This window comes from Gopherus evgoodei, chromosome 11, assembly GCF_007399415.2.
Source record: "Gopherus evgoodei ecotype Sinaloan lineage chromosome 11, rGopEvg1_v1.p, whole genome shotgun sequence".
NCBI lineage: Eukaryota > Metazoa > Chordata > Testudines > Testudinidae > Gopherus > Gopherus evgoodei.
This window is the reverse complement of record NC_044332.1, coordinates 38,377,138-38,389,796: the sequence shown is the minus strand read 5'-3', so window position 1 is coordinate 38,389,796 and position 12,659 is coordinate 38,377,138. Positions and strand designations below refer to the sequence as shown.

At 42.5% G+C, this 12,659-nt stretch overlaps 1 long non-coding RNA gene across 2 annotated transcripts; it reads left to right on the top strand.

The window, feature by feature from the left end:
- The first annotated feature begins 1,658 nt into the window (after positions 1–1,658).
- On the top strand, positions 1,659–9,998 carry LOC115660068. 2 transcript variants are annotated; one of them, XR_004002727.1, is made up of 5 exons: positions 1,659–1,700; positions 3,702–3,772; positions 5,398–5,455; positions 7,267–7,379; positions 9,873–9,998. It is a non-coding gene; the product is annotated as an uncharacterized LOC115660068 (long non-coding RNA). The 2 variants fall into 2 exon arrangements; XR_004002728.1 differs by lacking the exon at positions 7,267–7,379.
- Positions 9,999–12,659: the final 2,661 nt, after the last annotated feature.

The window sequence follows — 12,659 nt, the reverse complement described above, 5'->3', positions numbered from 1 at the left end:
TTGTGAAAACGTAAAACATTGGCTGCCCAACTTCTGGGCTGGCAAAAGTTATACTGACTCACAGGGAAAAAAAAAAGCAGGAGAATCTTAGTACAACATATGGTCACTCTATACCAGGGGTCGGCAACCTTTCAGAAGTGGTGTGCCAAGTTCACTGTAATTTAAGGTTTCTCGTGCCAGTGATACATTTTAATGTTTGTAGAAGGTTTCTCTCTATGTCTATATTATATAAATAAACTATTGTTATTATCTGAGGTCTTGGCCACCGGTCTTGCTCAGGCCACTGCCAGCTGAGTAAATGAAACCCCAAACCGGCAGCCGGCTGGTGGCTGGAACCCTAGACAAGGATCCCAGACCCTGCTCAGCCCGCTGCTGGTCTGGGGTTCTGACCACCAACTCCTGCCAGTCAGGATCCCAGCCGCCAACCCCCACTCAGCCCGCTACCAGCCTGGGATTCTGCTCACCCAGGCTGGCAGGAGGCAGAGCGGGGCTGGCGGCTGAGCTCCTGACTGGCAAGGAGCCGGCAGCCGGAACCCCATAGTAGCAGTAGGCTGAGTGCTGCTGGCACCCCAGACTGGCAGCAGACTGAGCCACTCAACCCCCCACCAGCCCTGCTCAGCCCGCCACCAGCCCGCTCAGCCTGCCACCAGCCCACTCAGCCCGCTGCCGGCTGAGTGAATGGAACCCCAGGCTGACAGCAGGTTGAGTGGTTCAACTGGCCTGCTCAGCCCACTGCCAGCCTGGGATTTCTTGGGGGTCCCCAGGCCAGCAGCAGGTGCTGAGTGGGGCCAATGGCTGGTATTCCAGCTGGCAATAGGGCAGCAGCCGGAACCCCCGAGCAGTGATGGGCTGAGCTACTCAGCCTGCTGCTGCATACCATCAAAAATCAGCTCACCTGCCACCTTTGACAGGTGTGCCGTAGGTTGCCGAACCCTGCTTTATACACTAGTAAGGAGATGAGCATATTACAGTTGTTGGAGGGCTCTTATCAGGAGTAACAGGCTATAGGAAAGTCAGTCAACATTTTTTGTTTCTCTGATGAAAACTGACCCACTCCCTGCCTCAAACCAAACCTGTCACTAATAATTGTCAACAACTTAATTTTCTGTTTTTGGCTAAGATATTGATTAAAAAAAACATTGAAATTGGATTCAGGATTGTTATTTGGGGCTTTGTCTTATATAGGCACCAATTACCCCCATCTAGAGTGACCAGACAGAAAGTGTGTAAAATCAGGACAGGGATGGGTGGGGGTGGGGGGGTAAAAGAAGCCTATATAAGAAAAAGACCCCAAAATTGGGACTGTCCCTATAAAATAGGGATATCTGCTCACCCTACTCCAATCCCCTATCCTGATTTTTCACACATCCGGCTAACCCCAGCCAAGCCCTGTGTGACATTCCAATTCTGGCTGCCTGCCGAGGAAGTGAGTTACTTTCACTGTCATTCCTCAGCAGGCAGGCAGCCAGCCTCCCCTCCTCCCCACCTATCCCCTAGCACCTCACCCAACCCAGCCCTGATGGAGGGGAGGGAGGAGAGAGAGACGGGTGCTCCTGGGGAGGAGGGAGAAAGGAGGGAGTGCTCCGTGGGGCAGGGGGGAGAAGAATGGATGTTATGGGAGACAACAAAGGATACTGGTTCCAGAGCCACAGAGCCTGCCTCACCTGACCTCAGCCAGGGGGAAAGAGTCACACTCACAGGTGAGCTCCTTTCCCAACCCCTACCCTCTCCCCTTCCCAGAGACCCCAGCAGCCAATCCCATTCCTCAGACTGTGCTGCATTCGGCTCTCTCTAGGACCCAGCAGCCCTGCTTCTACACTGTCTGGGCTGCCTGCAGAGTGGTGCCCTCAGGGAGAGTGAGGCCCTAAGCAGCTGCCTATTCTGCCTATGCCTAAGGACGGCCCTGCCAGTGGCAATAGTATACTTGGACTTTCAGAAAGCCTTTGATCAGGTCCCTCACCAAATGCTCTTAACCAAAGCAAAGAATCATGGGATAAGAGGGAAGGTCCTTTCATGAATCAGTAACTGGTTAAAAGATAGGAAACAAAGGTTAGGAATAAATGGTCAGTTTCTACAGTGGAGTTAGACAAATAATGGGGTCCCCATGCTATTTCAACATATCTCTAGATGATTTGGGGAAGATGGTAAAGAGTGAGGTGGCAAAGTCTGCAGATGACACAGAAATACACCACTACCTCGATATAACACCACCCAATATAACACGAATTTGGATATAATGCGGTAAAGCAGTGCTCTGGGGGTGGGCTGCACACTCTGGTGGATCAAAACAAGTTCAATATAACACAGTTTCGCCTATAACACAGTAAGATCTTTTGGCTCCCAAGGACAGCATTATATTGAGGTACAGGTGTACTAAAGATAGTTAAGTCCAAAGCAGACAGCAGAGTTACAAATGGATCTTGCAAGGTGACTAGGCAAGAAAATGGGAGATTAAATTCAATGTTGATAAATGCAAAGTGATGCACACTGGAAAACATCATCTCTACTATACATGCAAAACGATGGGGCCTAAATTAGCTGTTACCACTCAAGAAAGATCTTGCAGTCATTGTAGATAGTTCTCTGGAAACATCTGCCCAATGTGCAGTGGCAGTCAAGAATGCTAACAATGTAAGGAACCATTAGGAAAGGGATAGATAAGACAAAAATGTCATAATGCCACTATATAAATCCATGGTGCGCCCACACCTTGAATACTGCCTGCAGTTCTGATAACACCATCTCAAAAAAAAAAATAGAATAGAATTGGAAAAAGTACAGAGAAGGGAAAGAAATGATTAAGGGTACGGAAGAGCTTCTTTATGAGAAATTAAAAAGACTTGGATTGTTCTGCTTGGAAAAAGAGACAACTGAGGGGAGAATATGATAGAGATCTATAAGACCGTGAAAAGTGTGGAGAAAGTGAATAAGTAAATGGTATTTACTCCTTCACATAACAGAAGAACCCAGGGTCACTCAATGAAATTAATAGCAGTATTAAAGCAAACAGAAGGAAGTACTTCACACAGCTCACAGTCAGCCTGTGAAACTCATTGCCAGGGGATGTTGTGAAGGCCAAAAGTATAACTGGGTTCAATATACTTTTGGCCTTCACAACATCCCCTGGCAATGAGTTTCACAGGCTGACTGTGAGCTGTGTGAAGTACTTCCTTCTGTTTGCTTCAATACTGCTATTAATTTCATTGAGTGACCCTGGGTTCTTCTGTTATGTGAAGGAGTAAATACCATTTACTTATTCACTTTCTCAAAAGTATAACTGGGTTCAAAAAAGAATGAGGTAAATTCATAGAGGATAGATCCATCAATGGCTATTAGCCAATATGATCAGGGATACAACACATGCTCTGGGCATCCCTATACCTCCAACTGCTGGAAGCTGGGACTGGACAACAGGGGATGGACCACGAGATGAATCGCCCTGTTCTGTTCCCTCCCTCTGAAACATCTGGTATCAGCCACTATCGGAAGACAGAATACTAGGCTAGATGAACTGTTGTTCTGACCCAGTGTGGGCTGTTCTTATAGGACTGTCATGGTTTGTATAATATTTTTTCCACACACACTGACAGTATATATGGAAGTTCTTCTTTGTAAGTGATTTTAACTTTAGATTAGAGGGAAAGTAAAGAAACAAAAATAAAAGTCTCTGTGAGAGAGCGCAATATATCTCTTTGTAACAGGCTGCAGCTGACTGAACTACAGACAGAAGACTCCCAGAAGTGCACAGGTGCAGTACACCATAAACAAAATGGTAACTTACATAGCTATGTACCCTACAGTTTTCAACTGTTCTGTATTTGAGAATGCATTCCTGTCTCTCCAATGAATGAGAATTTTACGTTTGGTTATCTTTGAAAATATCAATGAAGCACCTCAGGTTGGGAATCTCTTTCTCAGCTTACTCTAGCACACTCTTTGTTGATCTATCTAGACAACATGTCATGTTCAAAGTACTCACATAACTATTATGTACATGAAATCAGTGGCAGAAGTAATTACTGAAATAGATCTTTATTCAAATGGTAGCAATAACTTCATCGATGTGGTATGACCCTATATGTAAAAGTAGATTTGTAAGTTTACCTGTTTCTTTAATGCAACCAATATTACTGTAAATTCAGGTTTCTAAACAAAAAGACCTGCATTTTGCAAGATCCTATGCAAATCGAGTCATTTGGTTAACTAGTATAAGTAGATCATGAACAATCATAACTACCCTTATACTCCCCACCCCTACTTCATTGAATTTTGTTATCAGATCTGTTTTCTTTTATGTTCATTCATATGTTTGTGCTGTGTTTGTTGATCCATCTAGATCAGTGGTCCCCAACCTTTTTGTGGCCAGTAGCACATTCATGTTTTCAGAAGAGTGTGGTAGGCACCAACAGTTTTTCAAGGCTTATTTTGTATTTGCACATACAAATAATATGAAAACATCGTATTTAATATTACATAATATATGACTCCATAAGATAAAAAGGGTAATTTTACATGTAAAAGGTATTAATTAAATTATTTGACAATTACTCTTTCACCTTACCATGTGAATTTGCTCTTTTTTAACTACCTGTAAAAAAAATTAAGGAGTTTTTACAAAATATCATAAACAGTTTTCATCTTATTTTAAAAAAGTAAAACATTGTTGAACTGATGGTCCAAATATATTTATTATTCTTACTTTAACATAGAATGAAGCCTGCAGCCCCGGAGTTCTCTGTCCCCAGCAAACGCAGGACCGTGTTTTCTCTCCGGCTTAAGCTGCGGCCCTGCGCCTGCTGGGGACAAAGAACACCAGCGCTCGCCGGTGTTCTGCCCCGGAGTACTCTGTCCCCAGCAGGTGGGGGGCCCCGGCTTCTCTCTGCTGCTGGGCACTAGGCGGGTCCTGGGCCTGCTGGGGACAGAGAACACTGGCGCCTGCAGCCCACAGCCCCAGAGTTCTCTGTCCCTGGCGGGATGGAGCTGTGGCTTCTCTCTGGCTTTGAAGCTGGAGAGAAGTTGTGGCCCCACCCGTGCCGGGGACAGAGAACTGCACCTGCAGCCTGCAGCCCTGGAGAAGCCAGAGAGAAGCCTGCCTGCCCTACCTGCCGGGGACAGAGAACACCGGAGCCTCAGCCTGCAGCCCTGGAGTTCTCTGTCCCCAGCAGGCGTGAGGCCGTGGCTTCTCTCCCCTGCTGGGCGCTAGGCGCACATAAATGCCCCAGAGGGCGCCATGGTGCCCATGGGCACCACGTTGGGGACCACTGATCTAGACAAAATGTCATGTGCTGTTGCTTTCTTGAGAGGAAGAGCCATCAGAGAAAAAAAAATTCTTAAGTATGCTGTGGAATTGTGTTTTTTCCTGCTCATGACTTTCCTTTTATCTTATCTTCTTTTCAGCTAGAAGATGCTACAGCAAATGCTGATAGAGCTTCTGATAGATCTTTAAAGAGTCCTAGTGAGTGGCATTTATTCACAGATTGGACATTTTAAAAAAATCAGTTTTGCATTTTTCTTCATGAGGTTTGTATTTGGGTAGACAGTATGGAGGATTATAGAGTTCTTGGATGGAAAGAGGAACAGGAGACTATAGTGAGGAACCCTCAGTAGCACACTCAAAGTTACAAGGATGAAGGATTGTACTCTGGAAAACAGTGACTGACAAGGATTTAGGGGGTCATGGTGGATGACCACCTGAATATGTGACTCCAATATGATGCCACACCTAAGAGAGCTAAGGTGATCCTTGAACATGTAAGCAGCAGAATATTGAGCAGAAGTAGGGAGATGGCACAGCCCTGTATACAATAGTGAGACTATTATTGGAATACTGGACACAGGTCCAGTTCCAGTGTTGACAAACTGGGAAAGATTCAGAAAAGAACTACAAGAATAATTTGAGGTCTGGAAAACCTGCCTTGCACAGAAAATTTAAAAAAGCTCAATCTAAGAGAAGGTTAAGAGCTGATCTGATGAAGAGGATTTCTAATACTAGAGGATCCCTTAATTTAGCAAATTCAGGCATAAGGAGATCCAATGACTGGAAGCTGAAGCAGCAGTGCTGACTTTCCTATGTGCTAGGGAGTGCTCCCCCAGCTTCACTCCAGACCCCACCCCCACTCCGCCCCTGGGTTTGGACAAGAGACCTTGAGAGAAGGAAATGAACAGATGGGGAAGATGTGAAGTATAGACTTGTTTAATATCTGACAGTTCACCTTTTACAGAGTGGGGTCTCAACCAGTGAGAACCAGTAGAAAACATCTTCCAACACAGCCACAGTGATGCAGAAGAAAATTTTAGTAAGGGAAAATATACTTTAACACATTTTATTAATGTGACCGAGGGCCGGCGCTACCATTTAGGCAGCCTAGGCAATCGCCTAGGGCGCCAGAATTATTGGTGGGTGGCATTTTGCCGGAGAGGGCGGCAGGCGGCTCCGGTGGAGCTGCTGCAGTGGTGCCTGCAGAGGATCCGGTGGTCCGCGGCTCCGGTGGAGCTGCCGCAGTGGTGCCTGCGGACGGTCAGCTCCTCGCGCAGCTCTGGTGGACCACCCGCAGGCACGACTGCGGCAGCTCCACCGGAGCCAAGGAGCACCAGACCCTCTGCAGGCACCACTGCGGCAGCGCCACCGAAGCTGCGGGACCAGCACGGGGCGCCGAAATTGCCATCCGCCTAGGGCGCTCAAACCCCTAGCGCTGGTCCTGATGTGACCATCCATACATAGGGAAGGCAATGGGTCCTTGGAATTTTAAAAATATTTTATACTGATTAGAGGCTCAGTCCTGCATTCCCTGACCACTCCAATCTCCCAGTGAAGTCCTGATTACTGAAACTTGGGTTGATGTGTAAAACTTCTTTTTTTGAGAAAGCTGAGATATTTCAACAGCCATAAATAGTAATATTTGTAAATAATGAGCCTGGTTATATTACACCAATTTTATGCCAAAAACAACACCACTGATTTTAACAAAGTTACACTAGTATAAAACTGATGTTCTGAACTGGTGATTAAAGCCCAATAACTCTTTTAGTCTGGCTATAAACCTTTTAAAGTAGGCCAGCATTTCATGATTAGAGGTACATGCATTTCTGACTTTAGCCCCCTGGTGGATGGTGTTCTCCGTATTTTTCTTTAATGTTTTCCTTCATAATTTGCTGTTTTTACAACAGATTCTTCCCCCTAACAAAATACAGATTAGAAATGCACATATTTGATGTCCTGTTTTCATTTGCTACTTTTTGTTTGCATAATCTTTTTGTTCTTTGCAGATTTTTGCCAGTTAGTATAATAATAGGACCTCAATCTACAGGAAAAGTTAGTGGCAGATTAAATAATATTTCTTTAATCACAAATTCTGATTGCCAGGAGCATCATTTCTAAGGTACTTTTTAGCTGCCTAACAAATCTTCCATTTTATTGGCTGTCTCATTTTGTCCTCCTTCATATTTCACATTTATGATGCATTCAGACATTCCCCTGTTTTGTTAAGTAGGAATCTGTGTGGTCTTTGATGTAAGACATAATTTATTTGACAAGGAAATATGAGCTGGTGCCCTGAATCTGCATTTAATTGATGGATTGAGAATTTTTAGCATTGCAACAAGATAGATTCTCATCCAAAATGTCATGGAAGTAGCATTTTGTTAATGTGTTCTTCCATGAATTAAAATATATGTATAGATAATTTAGGGAACAATTTTAAAAGTTCTGATTTGAAGGTGGTTGACTGGATTTCCATCTCTCTCTGAAATTCATATAGTAAAAGTGATTTATGCTGTTATATTTTCATAAGGATATTCTTGTATTCATAGGCAGTAGTATACAATTTCTGCAACTCAGTGGTATGTGCCATTCAGCATGGCAAATGAACACAAGATCTTGGCAACATATCAATGTTGCTCGTGCATATATACACATCCCATTTCTTATCAACAGAGAGCTGCTCCCAGTTTATGCTTCATTATTAAACCTCCTGTAGTTTTAACATCAGAAACATCAAGCTATTTTTTAAAACCTTACTGATAATTATACTACATTCAATATTCTCTGCATTCAGTTAAGCCTCTATAACATGAAGGGATACAAATGAATTGAAAATAAATTTACTTGTTGAGGCATATTCTTGCTTTGGATAATTGATTAATTTTCTACTACTAATCATAAAGAGCAATGAATTTTTAAAAAAAATATGTAGAAGCTACTTAATTTCTATAAATTTGTTTCTGAGAAATGACTTAAGAGTAGTCAAGTGACTGGTAATTTCTCATCCAATATCAAATGGAAGCAAAAAGCTAGTGGGCTCGATGTATTTCTGAAGGTTTAACTAGTGAAGGATGGCTGTTTCCAGGCTTTGAAATTGCTCTTATCTGTTGGTATTTATTTGGGAATTGGAAAAAAAACTGATAAGAAGTTGCTTTGGTTATTTATGAAAATGTTTTGGTGAATCTTCGTTATGGAAGATATACCTGAGAGGCTTTGATGTCAGGCCAAAGAGGCAGCATGGCACCAGAACTACAGGGGTGGGGAGTTAGACATTTAATGAAATCTCCAGCAAGTCTTGTTAAATTTCCTCTTCTTGCCCTTCAGGGTAAACTAAAGACTTTTCCCCCTTGATAAGCTACTTGCTCACTGTGGCTCCTGCACAAGGGTAACGCGAAGAGGATTTCCTCTTCTTCACCTTTGTATGGAGTTGGTGAATTTGAGTACTCAGAATGTCCTGTGCACCATCCTAAGGACTTTGATGCTCTGGATTTCCTTTCCTTTTCATTCCTGTTCTGGTTCTTTGGCAGGGCTGCTGACATGACATCTACTTACCTGTAGTTGGGCACAATTCCCAACAGATTCATAGTGTTCTTAATTGCAACTCTTTCTCTCCTTACTTCTTGGCTTTTTTTCCATTTCCTGAAATAAAATACATATTCCTTTATTGAGCTTTTAATTCTGATGCACTGTCTCAGAAACTGGATTTGGAATAGATCTTCTGTTTTATTTCCTCCTTTGTACTCTTTGGGAGCCTGCTCTCCTCCAAATCTCTACCTCTTATATTCCATTCTCTCCCCTCTACCTCAACTCACCAGAATTATCTAGAAAATTCTATGGGCCTCCATGAATTATTCTTTCCCTAAATACCAAACAATTTAGTTCTCTCCTTGAAAGCACATTTTAGGTTTTTTTCTAAGAAAGCCAGGATTGACCTCCAGTGCTTTTTCATGACTAGTACTACTCACTATTTTGTCTCTCCACTGATGCCAGTTAGAATGTCAGGTTTGGTGGTGGGTTTTGTAGTGTCCAGTTGTTATGGCACAAACTTATTTCACATAGGCCACTGGTCAGCCATCAGATGGCAAGGGCTTTGCTCTCTACTAATCTGAGATTAATGTGACCTACCCCAGTGACCCAGGTGTGAATTTTTCTGTGTCCTAATAGAAATTCTCCAAATACATTCCAATCCCAATGAGACTATTCCCAGTTCTCCCCAAAAACTCCCACCATCTCTAGGCAGCATTTTTCTGCTACTGAGAATTAGAGGTATATTTTCTCTTTTCAGTTTTGTTGGCACTATCCTCTGATTAATAATGGGATGTTTAGCCTCAAAAAATTATCAGAAGATGTAGCAGGTTTCTCTGTTGTGGATTAACTGTTTTCCCTAGTTCTGAATATTATACAGGAAATCACAGAGGGGCTATGGAAAAGAATCATCAAGTGTAAATTATAAAACCGGAGTTACTAATTTGCCAAGTCCTTTAAAGTCTAAGAAAGAGGCAGATAATATTTGCTAGTGAGCTAGATAATAAAGTCTTATTTTTCCTCAGTGGTGTAAAGATTGTTTTATAACCAGTATTTTGTATGTAATAACATGGGAAATGTGTTACAGAATTTTTGTGAGTTATTCTGAAGCCTTACACAGCCTGTACAGACCAGAGTAATGAGTTAGAAATCCTGGGAGTTTTGCCTGAGCAAAGACTGCAAGATCAGGCTCTATATTACAAATTCAAATAAAATCAAGGTAATGTATGACACAGACTCTTTTCAGTTCTAACAAACTCTCTCTCATTTTTATCTTGCCTGCAAATGTGTGTAATAAAATAATCAAAATTTTTCATCATTATGCCTTTATATCTTTCATAAGAGAACCACTCACATTGTTATCTTTATTCACTTCTGTAAAAGAAGATAATGTCTCCTACTTCATAAAACAATCCCTTTTAAAAATGGCTTCATTTTAGAGCTAGTGTTAGGCCATGATGAATTGCTGAATGGTTGATTTCCTGACACTCTTTCTTACTAACCTTTCCTGACAGCTTCTGGATTGCTTTACCTGGTAATTTGCACTATAATAATGGCTACAGTGAGATGTCTCTTAACTATTTCCTTGATTTTTTAACAAGGATTCTTAACACCCTCTGTAGGTGACAAAATGCAATTACAGACATAAAGTGTCCCCTAGAGGATGTCACAGATGCCACCAGTACTTTAGTAGAGCAACTGTTAAATGAAATGAAAACAAAGAATCAGATTCTCTAAACATCCAGTTCAAATAAAAATTTAATTAAAAGTTATGAAGGTATTTTATTGATTAACAGTCTTAGTAATTAAATAGTGTAGTTGACATTTTTTTCTGGTGGATTTGTTCTTCCTTGGAGATCTCTAATTGTTGTATGGCTTTCCATTTATTGATAACTCTGTTTGATGAATACAGATGCCACCTTTTATGGTAGTCATTGACAGAGTAATCATATTGTGAGAAACACCAGGCTTATGTAGTAACAGCTGTTGCAGTTATACATGCTGACATCCATTGGGAAAATGTGTTTGCTGCTATCATGGGTACACAATAAATGGAAGGTGCAATAAAGCACAAGCTAACATTTTGAAAATCCTTACAACTCTAGGAACTTTATTGCAGATTACAAGCACTTTGATCTCTGTCCAGTACTTAAATCTTAATTATCAGACTAATTGCACAGACTATGTTCATTTTCAGTGGTAATCCTTTTGTGATTAGCTTCTGTGTTCAATAACTGACTTATCCTTTAATTAAAAAGACTATTAACCTTAAGGCTGCTGCTGCATCTTGGGATTAAATCTATACAGAGTTAATATTTAATATCATTGTAAAAGCCTCTGGTGAAAGGTGTAGAATGAAAATATACGGTGATTCCCTTTACTGTAACTTGTTTTACTGATGTATAATAAAGCTATCTACTAAAGTGTGTTTTACTTGGACATCCTACTACATTAAATCCATTATGAGCTTGCAAAGATATGTATACACATTGAGTTAACACTGACCCTGTCCTTGTACTCATTGAAGCACTGCTGTAGGCTATTGGAAGAGGTTGGGAGTTATCCCAGTTTTTAATACACATATATGATCTATAAGTGGTCTAAAATTCAACATGCCAGAATTACAGTCCTCCTTTTTCTAATAGTATTTCTGAATTAGTAGTCTGGGAATTTACAATATATGGCAATGAGATATTTATTTAAGATCAGTGGTAGGTAAAGTAAAATGGTATATTCTGGAGGAAGAGGTACCATAGTTTTTGCCCAAGGCCACAGCAGTCTAACGTGTTAAAAGACTAAGGAGCAAATCCAGAGTCATCAATACAACAACATGTAGAGTTTGCCAAAAAGCCAGATGCTGCTGCAGGAAGCACTGTATATCTTCTCTAGTTTGGCATCTGGGTCCGGCAATGAACAGCCATCCCCAGTATGCAGCCATGGCTCAAGGTTCTCCTGCTGCACTAATCAAACAAGAACAGGAAAAGAAGGTGATTTTACTAGTTTGTTTTATATAAAACTAGTCTCACCCTAACAGTGAAGAGCCTCTGTGGATCCATAGCAGAGTTAAGTATCCTCTCTAGGAGTAGGCTACATATGGGCAAAACCCTTACAACCAGCCTTCCAAAGGGCCCTCATTTGACTTATGTCAAGATGTAGAAAACATTATCTGCTTCCCAGGTGTGGATATCCCACACAAGGCAGTATTTCATAGATTGTCAGCAACTTCTGCTACACCTAGAAGCAAACGGGAAACCAGGTCAGTCTTTGGAACAATGGTGTAAAATACTCCTTGTGGCTAACACTGCTAAGCTAGTGGGCCAGCCTATTTGGCATTTGTATTTTAAAGAAGCCTTATTGAGGGTGCAGGAACAAAACATCCCGATGTGCAGAAAGAATAGCAAATATGGCAGGCGACCACCTTGGCTTAACAGTGAAATCTTCAGTGAGCTTAAACTCAAAAAGGAAGCTTACAAGAAGTGGAAATTTGGACAGATGACTAGGGAGGAGTATAAAAAGATTGCTCAAGCATGCTGGGGTGTAATCAGAAAGGCCAAGGCACAACTGGAGTTGCAGCTAGCAAGGGATGTGAAGGGTAACAAGAAGGGTTTCTAGCAAGGGCGGCTCCAGGCCCCAGCATGCCAAGCATGTGCTTGGAGCGGCATGCCGCGGGGGGCGCTCTGCAAGTCGCTGGGAGGACGTCAGGTAGGCAGCCTTCGGCGGCATGCCTGCAGAGGGTCCGCTGGTCCCGCGGCTTCAGTGGACCTCGTGCAGGTGTGCCTGCGGCGTGGGACCAGCGGACCCTCCGCAGGCACGTCTGCGGGAGGTCCACTGAAGCCACGGGTCCAGCGGACCCTCCGCAGGCACACCTGCGGGA